This window comes from Pholcus phalangioides, unplaced genomic scaffold (genome assembly GCF_987345545.1).
Source record: "Pholcus phalangioides strain wild (caught in Gottingen) unplaced genomic scaffold, Ppha-v1.0 ptg000016l_1, whole genome shotgun sequence".
In the NCBI taxonomy this organism is placed as follows: domain Eukaryota; kingdom Metazoa; phylum Arthropoda; class Arachnida; order Araneae; family Pholcidae; genus Pholcus; species Pholcus phalangioides.
The window spans coordinates 7,798,281-7,815,676 of NW_028301609.1; positions in this window are offsets into that span (position 1 = coordinate 7,798,281).

The window sequence follows — 17,396 nt, forward strand, 5'->3', positions numbered from 1 at the left end:
TAATTAGTCACCTGACTGGTTAAGCAGTTCCATTCTAACTACCCACAATCTCTGAGTTTAAAAAAAAGTTAGCTGAAGGGGGGGGGGGGTAATTCGGTTTTAGAACAATCGAAAAAAAAAACAACCGCTATTCAACATTTTGTAACGTATATTGGAAAGAAAAACAGCTGTTGTCCAGTTCCCACACGACCAAATAGGGCATATGGTCATCATACTTACAACCAGGATTTTGTTCGGATATAGTTATCAATTGGTTATTGCTATCAAGAAACCCAGAGTCCTGATGTGATCACATTAAGCGGCGTGCACTGTATGTCCAAATTTGTTTTAACGAGAACTGCAGTAAAAGTAAAAATCTACCATTGTCTGCATGTACCGATTTATTGTAAAGAACCTGTAATGTTATACCAGGGCTTGATAAGCGCCAGGTCGTATGACCAGAGACTTATAAATAAGTTGTCAATCAAATTGTATTAATCTTACTTATAAATTGTTCGATCAGTCAGCTAGGAAAGGTTTGATAATGTTGAAATTCTAAGCAGAAACATCTCAGAGTGTATGCTGCCAATCATTGTTAGTGGTGTCATGGTGAGTTGTCTATTAATGTGTACTTATTCAATACTGTGAAGTGTCTCTTTATTAGACTGGGGTGGGGACCATGGATACATGTCCATTAGGGTCTCGGAAGACAAGTTTGAGAATCACTGTCATAGAGAATCACTGCTGGGAGACAAAAATAAACTTCACTACTGAAGTCCTGTTCATTTACTAATATTAGAAAGGAATGACACCTAAATGAGGATTATAAAGCTGATAAAGTCAAAATTGTCTGCCATTTATTACCTGAGAGGAAGCAAAAATTGAAATTCTGCTTATATAACTGGAAGTCTGTTATAACAACAATTTTCCCATGGTTGTGAGCTCTCGTTATAATGGACTTTTACTGTATTAAAGATTCTCAAATACAGTAGCCACTGCTTATAAGAATCAAATTGGCAAAATGAAAACAGGTAAATCATTTGGTCATAAGAATCAGATTTCCACTTATAAGAATAAAAAAAAAAAATCTCTAAAACTCCCATAGTTTATCTCAGTAGTGGGAACTTTGAGGACCACTTATTGCTACTGTTACGTTTGTAATAATCATAATATATTGACTGTTCCCCCCTCCCCCCGAGGGCTGTCTTAAGAGCAAGCATTACACTCCACCTCCTGGACCAAGCAAGTTTTCTGAGGCACGACCTGGCTAAAAATGCTTGCCTACAAATTTATGTGCTTACTTTCGAAAATCTGAATCAGATCTCATTTTTGTAGAGCACTTCTGTTGAGGGCTCCAGGCAGTGCCTGGGGGGGGCCCATGTGTTAAAATGTCAGTCTTTTCTCCCCCAACAGTAAGGATTGCAATGTGTCTGGTGCCACGTGCACTGGCCCTAGAAGGAGACCCCCCTGAATTCACTCTTTTACTTCTCCTTGTACATTATACAGGAGTGGAAAAGTGCGCCGGGTGACAAAGTACATAGTTGGCAATCCTGATGGCAGAACTTATCAGCAAGAGGTTTATGGTAGGAAAAGGAAAAAAAAATAGACCCCCCCCTCTTATCTCCTACCAACTCCTGAACAATTATTTCGCTCACTTTGAGAAACATTGATGAGTTATGCGCTCTGACAATAGTAAAGTTGCTGTGTAACATTTTTTCAGTCTACATTGACAATGAATGATGTCTACGGATAATAATATGCTATGGATATTCAAACTGAATTAAAATTTTATAGTTAATAAGGATTTTTTTTATAGTTTAGAAACATCATAATCTTGGCTCAAGCCCCCCCCCCCCTCCTTGTTTACTCCAGTGGTAACTATATAGGAGCAACAGAAAAAAAATATCTCCTGGCATAAGAATCAACCATTTATAACAATCAAAATGACACTGAACAAAACATGATTCTTATAAACAGCAGCTACTGTACTGTAATTTCCTGCTTTTAATCTGATCATGCGCAACATCTGGATTCTTTATCTTCTTACATCTGGTCGCTTTTCAGTTTTTCTTAATTTTATTAGATGAAATATTTTTGAAAATTCGAAAAAACTTTTTCAACGATAGCAGATGGCATATAGATGCAAGTAGCGGTATCAGCACCCTCCTCTTTCATTCTCAATATTTTATTATTGGTGATAAAGATATACTATGCTTTCCCTGAAAATGAGACCTGGTCTTATATTAATTTTTGCTCCAAAATATGCATTAGGGTTTATTTTCAGGTGATGTATTTATTTATTTTTAATGTACAAATATAAATCAAAATTTTTTCAGGGGTTCATTCATTTGTGGGGAAAATCTGTCTGCCAGCCAATTCACACGCATAGCATAGCACACGATCCCATCATCACAACCCCCATGCACTCAAGGCTCCTGGGCTTAAGCCGGCCCTTCCTTCAATAGCTTGTTCATTAGGCCTACAACATCAAGAGCACGGAGATAGGCAGTCATTCTGTGGGGAATCCTCACTCTTGGAGGTGTTTAACTCTCGTTCAAAGGCACCCACTTAGGTAATTACAAATAATTGATAAAAATTTATATTGCCATTTATAATTGGTATTTAAATGTCAGTCATACTATAGTGACATGTGACTGCCCTTGGCTTAAAGATAAAAGACAGGTAATGAAAGGATAAGTAAACTGACAGTAGTCGGAGTCGCATTTATGATTCTACCACCTGTGGACTACACAAATTTTGCCACCTCTCTCCCAGCCTAATCTGCTTCTTGTGACAGCTCATTCCTTGAATTTTCCTCCCTGTCCTTTAACCCACTTGGTCTCCACCCTTATAAATATGACTGTGTCTCTAAGACATTCCCATGCTCACACACTTAAAATCACTCGTTTGATCATTCGCATGTTTTACACTGTTTAGGTCACTCATGTGCTTGCACATGCTCTAGGTCTTTCTTGTGGCCACTTCCATGTTCACGCATTCTCTGGATCATCTTTTTAGTCATTCATTAACCTGGTCCATAGCTCTCTAGGACACTTTGACCTTTGAAGACCGGACACCGCTTCCCATCTCAGAAAGATATCGAAGCATTTTCTGTAGGACACTACTGAACATGCTCCAGGTCATTCTTTTTCACCAGATTGGTAAGATGTTTGTTTACCGCTGTGAAGGTTGCAGTCACGGTCCCAGGTTCAAACCTGGAGAAGAATATAGATAAGATATTTTCCCTAACAGGCTTGAGGCAACCACAGACAGATGGGGGCATTCCTTTTTAACCCAACTCCTTAATAATGGCAGTAGATTGCAATATAGTGATGTGGCTGGAGTTGGTCTTTGATCATTTCCATGCTTGCATATGCTCTAGGCCAGCAGTTCTCAACCGGTGCTCCGTGTGCACTTCCGGGGGGCTCCACGGCCACTTGAGAATAATAAAATAAATCAATAAATTTGATAAACAAATAAAAAAAAAAGAGGCCTAAAAGGGTACCACCATATAAACAATATACTAAAAAGGGCTCCTTGAGTTAAACAGGGCTCCGCCAGAGAAATTATTCACTGAAAAGGGCTCCGCCAGAGAAATTATTCACTGAAAAGGGCTCCGCCCGCGAGTCAGAAAAGGTTGAGAACCGCTGCTCTGGGCCATTCTTTTGATCATACACACTTGCACACTATTTTGTTTGCTCACATACTTGCAAATTCTGGGCCACTTGTTTGGTCACCCACTGACCTAATCCATCACTCTCTTGATAGAGGTGGGTTTATGGTTTTACCACCTGTGAGAAGTAAAAATTTTGAGACCATTCATTCCTCAAATTTGCTGCCATGGGCTAAAATCCATATACAGTGAAACCTCCCTTTTGCAGACACTGGGGGTGGGACAAAAAATTTGTCCTTTAAAGAGGGGGTGACCATTAATCAGGGGTTTGAAATGCATACTTTTATCATATGAGTGGAAGTTATTATTTGGCCGTAAAAGAGGGGTGTCCATAAAAAAGGGTTATTCTGTATTAATTATTTTATAATTCAATGCAATAAACGTGAGAAATGAGTATCTGACCCACAATTTTAACTGAACTTATATTACAAGCATCTCGAAAAATCTAACTAGGTTTTATTTTTCAGGAAAACACTGTAATAGCTATTTTAGAAATTTGGAAGTTGAAATTACAGGATGATTTCCTCCCTCCTTCAAAATAACGAAACTTACAAATTTGTGTGAATTATAAGCAGGAAGTTATGGTGGTTATATATATGGACTGTATTTTATTCCTTGATAACATTGGTTGATTTTATCTGCTATAGAAAGTATGATGATGCTAAAAACAATAACCTTGCTACAATGATACTTGATATAATGATAAATCCCTCTACATTATTTTTTCAAGTATTGTTTGGAAATGGCTATAGTTTAATGTTGAATTAGTTATTATTAGTTCTAGAGATAATGATAATCCCTCTACAACAATATTTGTTCCTGGTCCCCAGAGTATTGTTATATCAATATTTCACTGTGTGTAAATTTGATTTTTCTTTCTCCCCCATTCTTGCACAATTTATTGTTACCCGTTCCTTTGCAGTGCAAATATTTTATTTTATCAGATCTTTTTTTGTTTTGTATAAATTAGCTGAGAAACATGACAATTTCTTTACTATAGCGCACTCTTTCGAGTGTTTCAACGTGATATTTTTTTTCGTGTATGGGTTTGTGTGAAAATGGAGGCATAATGATGTGCCAGTTGACAACCATTAGACACCTAAATTAATTTACATACAATGGTATCGCAACCTGTGAATGACTTGTAGATAAATCTAAGTTATAGAGAAATATTCAATAAAAGTTCATAGAAGCCGGAGTAAATGTTCAAAATGAGCATACTACATATGAGGGGGGGAAACTAATCAATAAGTTCAAAATGCATGAAAATTTCTTAGAATTTGAAGCATTTACTGGACTGTATTACACACTCATAAGTCCCAGTTGACATTAATAAATTTGTCACAATGTGTTTAATGGCAGAATATTTTGCTGCCAAATAAATGACGCAAATATAGGTATCCCTCGCTCTTTACGTGGTTTCGTCATAATACAGTTTTTAAAAGTTGATTTTAGGAATTCCAACCTGTAAAATTTGGCTGGGAGTTTGACTTTAATCCTGGAAATGGGCTCGCAAATGGAAAATATATATAGCATAGTTAAATCCTTTGATGACGAAATACTTTGGATTTGACTATGTAACTGAGATAAATATGAGAGAAATTCTTGGGTACAACTCACCAGATCTCACTGATGAACGTTTGGTAATACATTGACAATGCCATGAGAATTTTAATTTAAAAAAAAAAAAGCGTCTCCAGTGAAATTAAATTTTCTGGCTTTGCCATTGAATTTTTTTAATGAAAAATACTGCTTGTCAGCCGAATCTAGACTGTCTCATTGAAAACAGTTATCAGCCTATAACACGAGGCTCTTCAGGAAAGAAAACATCCAAACTCACATAAAATCAATCAGTAGTGAATACAGTAAAAAAGTATTGAATTGATTCAGTTCATATTTTGCCTGAATTCGCTGGATTTATTCAAATAAGTTTCGATAATTAATTCATTAAAAAAGTTCCTGGGGTGTTGGGTTCAACTTTTAAACTTCTTCTGAAGAAAACCAACCCCCATATCTCTATCTTTTCCATAAATTCAATTCACTTCATGCTATTTCGTCTTACGCGACTTTTTTGTGGAACCAATAAATTGCATGAAGCGAGGGACGCATGTTAATTACCATTGGCTACCTTATTATTTCGAGGGCGCTTTAGTTAAAAAGTATTAGAGCAGTGATGTCACGCACCAGATCCGAGAACCACGCTCACTGAACCAAGGCAGCACTTATTATATAGCCCTGTTTTCTTTAGGAATTTTTAATTTTTGCAAAGCATAATTTGAGGATTTTCAGGGACTTTTCTGTACAGCTACAAAAAATTGGAAGAATTTGGTTTTTAACCAAAAGATTTTGAGGCTTAGAAGCACTTGCACATTATTTATCTTGTAAGTGAAACTTTCTGGTTTTTTCCCTTTCATTCGACTTAGGATAGAATGCAAGATGATAGCGTTTTTATACGAGAAGTGGTCTGTCTAGATATTTTTATAGGGTCCAAGTTTTTGTAAAAATGTTCCTTAATTTTTTTATGAAAAGTAATTTTGTGGCAAATGAAACAATGTAGTTGATTTTGTATAAAAGAAGAGAAAGGTCAAATTTATGGTTTTATTCATTTTTTGTGAAGTGTCCAAAAAATTGACCTATTTTTCAGCTGGACACACCTCCTGATTAATAGAGCCTTCATTACTTTGTATGGAAAAATTTGATTCAGGATAGTTGATTTTCATGGTGCAAATAACATTCAGGTATAAGGTGAGCTTGTCGGTTGCGATACTACTGTAATTTATGCTAAGCCAGACCATAGACATAAACTTGTCTGGTACATGTGTGCCCAAGCCTCCCCCATCAACATTTTCCACCATGTACATAGTAACCTATGTAATATTAGGTTTGATTGTCCTTCCCCAATATTTCCAATAACTTTACCCCCCATGAGCCTCACAAACTAATTATATGAGTATGTACTTCTATATTCTGTTGATGATCTACTGTACCTATATTTCACATACTTATTTTAATTCCTTCTTTGCCAGTGGTTGGAAAAAAAAAACCCTAACCAACGCATCAAGAATCCTGATTTCGATTTGTAAAATTTTATAATTGGGAGGTATATATATTATGAATGTATGCATTTTTTTTTTATTGTTTAGGTGATGGACTATCATTTTATTATTTTTAGTATTCTGATCATTGATTGAGATGAAAACATGTCTACGACATACATTAAATGCAAAAGGAAATTATTTACAAATTTTAGTCATTTTTTTCTTCTTTGCTTTAATTTTTCTGATGGAAATTCAATTTCATGACATATTTGTTGTAATAGTTGTTTATCCTATTTTAACTTCTTTTTTTAGAATAAATATCAAGAGTCATGCTTTTGAAGCTTTTGTTACGAGTGGAAAATTTATTGCATATTTAATTTAATTGAGTTGTTTGTCTATTAAAATCCCCAAAGCAGAATGTTATGCGTTAAAAATTCCCATATAGCAGTCGAGAAAAAGTGTTATTTTCCCTTATTTTCTTAGAATTCTTTCGAGGATTGTTCTGTGACATTCACAGTTTTCAGTACATTCTGCTTTAGGGGTTGAGGTCAAAATACAGCAAAAAATCTCAAAAGGTAGGTCCATGGACGGGGTAAAATCTGATATACACATGCTACTTAGCTGTATGGAAGCATGTTACTTTTGAGAAAATGCAACCAATAAGCTTATTGCCCATAGGCTTAACCCTTTCACTCCCATTAGGACATATACAAGGCGATTCTTCCATAATTCCCTTTGATTACCCTTCTGCTTTAGCTGGTGTTGGCTCTGAGAACCAAGGCGCTACTCATCGAGAGCCGAAAATATGTGAACTGAACTTTTCGTTTACTTGGATCTCTTGCTACAAGTTCTAAATTCTCCTGTAAATCGAAACCACATTTGAGAATGTGTTTTCAATTGAACAGTAACAAAATCCACGGGATATAGTCAGACCTCGTTAGTTCATCGACTGGGCCACTTTTTGGAAACCCCAATTGTCCTCTATGAGGTTCTAATGCTAATAATCTCCTGATAATACGTCACCCCACTCCGCTTAAGGGGGTTGGTGCACGCAAATTTTCCGAAAACCACATTTTCCAATTTTTAATTAGTATGAAAATTTCTGCGTCTAACTGTGTTAAAGTTTTTGTCCTAGCTGTATTAAAAATATTTTTATATAAACTGCTGGCAGGCATTACACATGCTAATGTTTTTCACTAAAATGCGTTTTTCTCAAAACTAACTTTTTTTCGAACACTGTTCATTCAAATGTATTGAAACTTTGTGTGCCTCTCAACACTATAGTGTTACACACTTTAACACGAGGATTTTTTATTAAAATTATTGTAAAAATTTTTATGGCACAAAATATGGGCAAATTTTGATGATTTTTGAAAAAGTTACATGTTGTTCGAGTTAAATTTCGATAAAAACATAACCAACAATTAAAATCCTAAAAGCTCGTGTTAAAGTATGTAACAGAATAATGTTGAGAGAGACACAAAGTTTCACGTCATTTGAATGAGCGGTGGTCGAAAAAATGTTCCGTATCTAACAAAAAACATAGTTTTGAGAAAAACGCGTTTTAGTGAAAAACATTAGCATGTGTAATGCCTGCCAGCAATTTGTATAAAAATACTTTTATACAGGTAGAGCAAAAACTTTAATGCGGTTAGACGCAGAAAATTTCATAGTATTGAAAAATGGGAAAATATAGTATTTTGTAAAATTTGCGTGCACCAACCGCCTTAAGGAGTCACTTTTGTGACTATATATTTGCACTCTATCAATACACATCAAGTTCAACGTTCACTCTTATCACGTCAAAGATCTACCTACCTATCATTTCAAGCAGAAGCCACTGAAGCCTCCATTACCCCCACCCATCTGTCACAGCAGGCTTGTTGACGGATTCTTTTAACATTAGGCGAATTTTTGGGAATGATTCAGCGGAAATTTTTTTCTTTCTTGGTGAGTAAGCGATTCTTGGTCACTTTCTGAAAAAGTGTCAATGGCAGAAATTGGCCGTATTTTGTTGTTTTACGGAGAAAAAAAAACCCTTTTGTTTAAGCCACTCCATATTTTTGTCGGCACTTTGACGCTTTAAGATAAAATCTTAAATGGATGATTGTCAAGCACCTGTAACCCAGTGTGTCAGAATGTTCTTCGAATTGAAAAAAAAAAAAGAAGCTCGATCACTTTTAAAGACAAAGCAGCGTTGTAATGGAGGAATATGAAAAATAGACTTATAAAGAAAATTTTTTTGTATCGTGATTTTGGAAAGCACAACAGACAGACAGGACCGTCTAAGAGCATCATGGGCCCCCGGGCCAAGGGATTTTTCTGAGGCAACTAACTGGCAAATTGTCGAAAATTTCAATCGGTTCTCATTTCTGTGAGGGCCCCCGGGCCGTGCCCGGTTGAGCCCATGCGTTAAGACTGCACTGCAGATAAAGACTTCCATCTTATTCAGAGAAAAGGATCCTCCTTCAACTATCAATTCCATTCAAACAAACGCGTCAGTATTTTTTTTCAATAAAAAATAAGCAATTATTTTCTTTGAACTCATAAAGAATATTTTATTTTCATTTAATGATTTCCAAAAGAATTTAACTGCATACAACACGACGATAGTTTGGTTTCCATAAACATGCAGAATTTGAGAATTTTTAAATATTGAAGAGGTAATATTTTGTGTTACTCAAATGCCTATAATTATGTAGCAAATAAACATTAATTGATAAACAAAAACTAAATTAGTTTGAATAACTAAAATTTGTTTTTTTCTGGATGAATGCATCAACAGGGAGATAGGAATCAGCGCGGCCGCTCCGCTTACGAGGTCATAGTTTTGGTCTCCCAAGAGTGACTCATTAACGAGGTTTGACTGTATATTAGTTTTGAGACATTAACATTTAGATAACTGATGCCTTAAGAAATTCTCTTGGGGGGGGGGGGGGACGCACCTTCATTACGAGCTGGCTTCAGCAGGATCACGGTATAGGCTACTTCCCTGCGAAGGGCATCAGAAGTGTTTTATACCTGTGGGTGATCAGCTTCAACTCGATACACAAAAATCTCATTTTTAAATAAATGTTAGGGTGATTTTGATCTCTTCTAGAGAGAGAATCACTGTGATGACTATGCCATCGAATGCCCCGTCATGGCGTTTTAGTGAAATTTTAAGGAGACCTAAATAGCGCTAAAGTTGCCAAAACGAGAAAACACATTTGCTAATGCTCAATTCCGATGCGTAGTCGCTTTACCTAGTGGCTATGAGGCTTTTTTGGATCACGTGATATTTCCTTCTTTTTTTGAGGGACATGCAAATCGTATCCAAGGCAACCAACATGGACTTCCTCGGCAGTTCATGAAAAAACAAATATAAATTGAAGAAATGTAGAAATGAAATACATTTTGTTTTATTGATGAGTGCTAATTATTTCTTTTTTTTTGAAGCTCAATTGAGCTTAGCACAGATAAGTATCTGCCCGTCCAATTATCTCAATTGCTGCGGAATTATTTTAATGTAATTTATGAGCCATTTATTAATTTAAAAAAAACTTAACCCATATGAATTGATGCAGCTGAATATTAAAAGGCAATAAGGGGACATAAATTTCAATTTTCATACTCAAGAAGATGTGAATAAAAAGTTGAAATCAATGTTAATGCATATGGATATCCAACTCAAAAGTAGATCCGGCTGATTATTTTATATTAATTTTCTGGGCTTTGCTAAAATATACGAATGCACAGTTATAACAGAAAAAAAAAGAGCTGTACCATACAAAAGTCATACTATGCACGCATGATTGTCAGTAAAGCTCATCATTGGATGCAGGGGCGTAGCCAGAAATTTCGTTCGGGGGGGGGACCAAAGTGACAGAACAATGGATTTGGCCATCTTTTTCCCTTTTTTCGGTCATTTTCTCACATTTCGGGGGGGGGGACCAAACCCCCAAGTCCCCCCCCCCCCGGCTACGCCCTTGATTGGATGAATGTCCAAAATCCACGTTACGAGATCGAACCGAAAATGAGTCTAATATGGGGTATGGTCCCCTCTCACAGTCAAGATAGGTCGCACAGCGCGACGGCGTACTGGACATGAGGCAGTTTAGGGAGTCCCTGTGGCAATCGGTCCCACTCCTGCAGCAACAGTTTTCAGTTCCGGGATGGTGAGATGCAATTGGGCGTCCCAGACATGTTCTATAGGGTTTAGGTCAGGAGATCTGCTGGCTAGCCAATCCACACGCCGAATATTCTGACTTTCCAGATAATCGTTGATCAGGTGAGCCCGATGTGGACTGAACAGAAACTGGGCCAACTACGCCCCTGAAAAGTCGAACATAGCGCTCTAAGATTTCCTCTCTATACCTCCTAGCAGTCTCACGGACCCTCTGCCAAACACATGGAGGGGTGTGCGGCCGTCCAACATGATGCCTGCTCAGACCATGACACCACCACCATAGTGGTCCATTTCCCTGATATGGGAAGGATGGCATCGGGTACCAGGCTCTCTTCAGATAAGTGTACGTCGAGAATCAGTGTCGAGGCTGAATCTCGACTTATCTGTGAAGAGCACGGTGCACCACTACCAAAGTCTGGTCCATGGCTGATGTTGTCTGCACCATGCTAAACGCGCTCTCTTGTGTGCTGCAGTTAGCGGGACGCAGACAGCGGGTCTTCTGGCGTAAAGCCCTCTCTCACGAAGCCTTCGGGCAACAGTAAACAGTGAAACTCGAATTCCAGAGGCAGCATGCAGCTCACGTGAGAGCTGTGATGCTGTAGCAGTCCTGTGGCACTTTCAGCGCTGTGACTCCGTCGTGGATCTCCGACGAGCTTGTCCAGGTCTTTTCGATATGGATCCAGTTTCCTGAAACTATTACCACAAATTGCAGATGATACTGGGCGTAACATCGAGCTCTGTAGCCACCTGCAATTGTGATTGCCCTGCCTCCTATCTACCGATGATTCTCCATCTCATTCCGTCATCCATACGTTTGTGCCTGCTCATTTTACCTGATAGCTTATAAAATTTACCATTCTTGCGAGAAACACAGCGAATGTAGTCGACGAGTACGGGCACACGAATCGTGGAAAACGCCTCGTGCCCTTATCATCCCCTCCGTGGGCACAGCCCGCCCACACGCACGTGTAACGCTTATGTATTCGACATTGAATATTTGCATACTTTTTCGGTGGCATTATTAGCATGTTTTTAACGCTGAAAGATCAGAGCTACCAGTCCGATATGGTTAAAACATGTGACGCGGTTTATCTCCCACTTTACAAAAGCATAAAAACAAATTTGGAAATCCGAGCCGTTCTCCTCTTCTCAACAGGAATTCATATAAAACGATTGATAATCAAATTACATTTTGGCTTTCACATCATTTATTTTAGTAAAAATAAAATCTGCGCAGGATTCAAATTGCACATTTTGCAACATGGGGGTAATTGAGACCTGGTCTCATATTTTGCTAAAGTGCCCTGCTTATAACTCGTATAGAGTGCACTTTCTGGGACACGTCTCAACCGATGATATAGCAACCTACCTTAATAATCCCACAACTAATTATAATAGCATCTTCCGTTTTTTCCGCCCCATTTGTAATTTTCGTTCTTCGACTGATTTTTTTCCCCACGCACAATCTTTCAGACGTATTTGCTTGAGTCTTTTATTTATTTTGCACATGTAAATAGTTTTTATACTTTGTAATTCTTATTTTTTTTGTGTTTTACTCTTACTTATCTTGTCTTTACTAATTTATACTTCGTAATCCTATGTTTTTAATAATATCGCAGCTCTATTTTAATTGCCATCATATTTGTGTTGTCATGGGTCCATGCACACAAACAAATATTTGATTGATTATTTGTACCTCTGGTTCAGTACTTTTTGTGAAAATAGACCCAAATGTGCAAATTCTCTTAATTTTGCACACGAGTGTACTAACAGTGTGCTTGCGTGTCCAGCATAGTGAATTTCTTGCGTTCAGTAGGTGCTGCTATCTATCATCCTCCAGATGACTAATATGTGAATTTGCAATTTATTGTATGTGTTGTAAGTTTGCTGATCGTCATGACAAGCGTGGCTTGAGACAAATCTCTGCTCGTTCAGAAGTAGTTTTTTAGCGCCCGCCCCATCTCAATTTTTGCCCTGTTCAAGCAATTCCTAAAAAAAATCATAGGACTAATTTTTTTTCGCCTTTTCATCTCAGGTTTAGCGTCCCTCCAATTGATGCGCAGAAACTTTTTCCCTTATTATTTTTAATCGGTAATTTTTTTAGCCCCTTTATCTCACATTTAGCTTTTTTCCTACAGTGGGAGGAAAGAATTTTCTATTATTCTTTTTCGCTGAATTTTTTTCCCTTTGATCTCTAATTTGGCGCCGCTCCCAGAAGAGCCGTCTCTGCGTCGTGGCAGCAGAACTTTTTTCAAAGGAATAGCCAACTCGAAAATGAAAAACTTCAGAAAATCGTATTTAACTGACTATACCACTGTGTCGCGAGGCCGTGTTCACGAACATAACAGTATATGAACTTAATAGAAATTGCAAACCACCAGAATTAAATAATAATTAGGGCTCGGATTTTTATGCCCCTAAAGATGAAACGGCGTTGCTGATCGGTAAATTCAGGTTTTTTTAACCTATCAGCAACGTCGTTTCATCTTTTAGGGCATAAAAATCCGAGCCCTAATAATAATATTCTTAGACGTGCAACATTTTTCTAACACCTATTTTATTAACGGTTTACTTCTTAAAGATTCCTAAGTCCCAAACTCGGATTTTCGCAATGTGAAATTCACAAACACATAGAGGCTTATTTACTTACTAACCGAAACGACGACGCAGTCCATATTCCGAATCCCCTCCATAGAGGCTAGATGACAAAACGGAATATTTATGATCAAGTATCACATATTGGTCAACCTTATGTATAATATCAACCTTACACATATTGGTTATTTTTCCCCCTCCAATTATCGCGGAAATTTTTTTTCAATTTGAACGGGCAATCCCATCCTATACGATTTTTCAAAAAGGTGCATGTGCAATCTTGTGGGAACGAAGTGAATTTACTCAGTAAATACTATCTCTGGATATGGGTGAGTTAGCCGCAAAAGTAACTTCCGTAACTCCCCAATAAATAACCCACTGGAGAAAAAAACTCTTAGAAATGAGAAAATTCTGTATGATAGCCGCTCATTCAGGGACACAACTAGATATTTCGTTACCCTTTTCGCGATAGCCCAGTGTGTTATATATTTTATACAGTACAATACTTTCTTTGTACTTACTTATCAAGGTCACGACATAGCGCGATCATAACAGATAGTGAGGAGGAAAAAAAAAAGGTTGGTATAGACATTTTTCCATCCGTTTTTTCTCTCAGAACTCGGGAAAAAGTCGTCCCACAAGACGCGAACAGAATTTTCACACATATATGCATCCTTTCCCAAAATTCCAGATATTTGACAGCTATGGGATGTTAGCGGCATCTATAGTGATAGGGAAATAGAGAAGTTATTGGTTTTTTTCATTGGCTTATACAAGAGTGATTTTGGGGTTCTAATCCCCCTTCTCTTGGGACGAAATTATAGAGTTATTTTGCTGGGAAAAACGTAAAAAATCCCTTAAGGGAAAAGAATTGTGAACCCCTGTGCTTGAGAAAATCCTACGTACGCGTATGATTGGCTCATTCAATGTTTGAGACTCATAAAACCTCCTACCAGTGGCGTAGCCGAAAGGGGGGGGGGGAACGATTGCTGTCCTAATCAAAGTTTTACCAAAATTGGCGCCTATTCTTTTAAACGAAATTTTATCTCCACAGCAAAGAAAAATTATGTCTCCAATTTTTCTCTGACCAAGAATCTCTCCAACGCAACCTTAACATTATTTCCGAATGGTGCTCAACCTCCGAATGGGATTGCCCTCAACTCCTCAAAAACAGTTTTTATGAAAGTTACCCGTAAAACAATTCCCCATTATCTGGGCATTATAATATCTTCCGATCTCCGCTGGAATCTTCACGTTGACTCCTATATTTTTAATAAATGTCTAAAAAAATTCTTTTTCCTTCGTCGTAACCTGACATACTCCACCCGTCATATCTTCCCTGCTTTCTCTTTTATGCCTGTGAAGTCTGGGAACCCCATAACAATCAACATAGACAAATTAGAATCTATCCAAAGTCCACTCGCCTCATTTTTAACTGTTGGTCTTCGTCTGTCTCCATATCGGAGCTCATGCGCCAAATCAATATCCAACCGCTTTCCTCTCTGACTTATTTCTCGTTTAACTTTTCTTTCCAAAATCCTCCATGGATTTTTAATATCGACACTTCCAACATTCTAATTAAATCCTCACATTTCTCTGTTAGACTCAACCATTCCCAAAAGTTACAGCCCATCTTTTACTTCTTCCCAAGAACTATTATCGACTGGAACAACCTACTACCAAATATTATAGATTGTACCGAATAGATTTCCGAATTTTCTTGTATCATCAATCGTCATACATAACTTCCGCATCCTCTTGTATAGGCCTCGGCCAAATATTTGAATAAATAAATAAAATTTTGTCTACCTCCATATTTACTATAATCGCGCGAGAGGATGAATACCTAAGTGTGAGAAAAACTTCATTTACATGCTTCCATCATTGCAGTTTCACTGGGTTAGTGTTATTCATTTGAGAGAAGACAGAAAGGTGTAGGGATTTCCTTACTATTTTTCAAAATTGTTATTAAACTTTTTATCTCAAAACATGATCAAGGCAGCCCCCCCCCCCTTCCGAAGGACAATATTTTGAATGCATCTATGTGAAGCTTTCTTTGTTCTGTTGATCGTGCAGGATAGAGCTCCTAGAAACGCCTTTCTTTGGCACCTTAGTTCTGACGACCGAACGCTCGTTCTGTTGTGAGGGTCTTATAGAGCAGCGGTTCTCAACCTTTATTGACTTTCGGAGCTCATTCTACCTTATAATTTCTATGGCGGAGCCTCTGGGAAGTGCACATAGATCTCCGCGGAACACTGGTTAAAAACCACTGCAGGAAAGCTTTAAGAACTGAAAAAATTAGGTACGATATTGAATCCTATTGTGAAAAGACCACTGACCCGAAGAAGTAATGGCTAGAGATTTCGATTTCCTAAACTGTATGGTGATTAGAACACAGCCCACTGATAGATCGATATATTTAATGTTTTTTCAGAAACTGACTCTACGAATCGCATTTTTTTCATGTTGTGTTTCATCTCAATCAACTGTCTCATACGGTAGAGCAGTGAGTCGGAGAAATTATCCCTGGAATAAGTTATGACCGATGCATGCCTTTTTTTTGTGACACCTGCATCGTTCTTCCCATTAATTAGTTAAAAACTTTCAAAAACCTATATATATATATATAAAATTAGTTTTCTGTCTGTACGTGTGTTCTCTATACAAATCTACAATTTTCGATCGATCGTCGTCAAATTTTGCATATATACCAAACAGGACCGGGATTCAACCGTAGGCTACTTTAAAAGTTCGTCAGAGCTGGGCAAATGCCCAAAGGGGCGAAAAAACTGTCGGGCAACAATGGTTTCTGAGCCTCAAGAATCACTTTCAGAATTTTTACTTTGGTTACCGCGGTTTTCTAGCAATGTATTCTGTCAGTTCTGCTGTTTCAGGTCAAATGCAAAGACCCCCCCCCCCCCACTAGAAATATTTTGTCCGACAGGAATTTAATCAAACAAGCCTTGTCTATTCATCACTCACTATAGTTCGTTCTTTTTTTTGCTTTGTTCTGGAATCACTAAAATAACGAACGAATGAGGCAAATAAAAAAAAAAAACCACGAAATTCCTAACCCGTTTCGACACACTATAGGTGCCGTGCCATCTTCAGAGAATATATATGACTACACCATCACACTAACCAGGGATCCCAATTGGGTTGGTTACCAAATCTTAATTCCCGGTTGCTCAGCGCAAAAATACGTCTGTTCGAGTCAAAGATTTTGACCTCGACGATTGACTCGCACAGAAGCATGTTTTTCCCGCTGAGCAACCGGGAGTTAAGATTTTGTAACCAACCCAAGTGGGATCCCCGTCAGCGTGATAGTGGTCTGATTTTTCCTCTGAAGATAGGTACCTATTGGGTATCGAAATGCGTTAGGAATTTCGTCTGTTTTTTTCCCTTTTAGTTGCATCGATTGTTGGTTCTGTTTGTGATTATAACAGGCAAAGAATTATTTAATTTTTATGTCCTCAAATACACCCCGTGCAGGGGCGGCTCTGTAAGGCTATGCGGCTTGCAAAGGGCGCCACGATAGCAGGAACGAAAAATCAGAGTTGTAAAGGGAAAAATAATTGCAGAAAAATTTAGAAAAATATTTTTTCTGTAAAATTCAAATTACAATGTGCAGCAAATTTGCATTGGATGGAATGATTCGTAGAGGGAAAACTATAGTTTTGTAGTTTTTGATGCATTCCATCTAGCTGGGGACAGCTGCGAGTTTTTGCGGTTGTTTCACTGGTGCGTGTTGTTTTACTGGTGCATTAAGCGCACACACATATATATATACGACATAATACGGCATACACCAATTCATTGAAATTCCTGCACGGTAGTTCCAAAACTTCTTCGGTTCGCAGCACCCTTTGCGTGAGCGCCTGCAATCTTGTAGCATGTGGTATCTGCTTACGATAGCACTGTAACACTATAAAAGCAATTATGA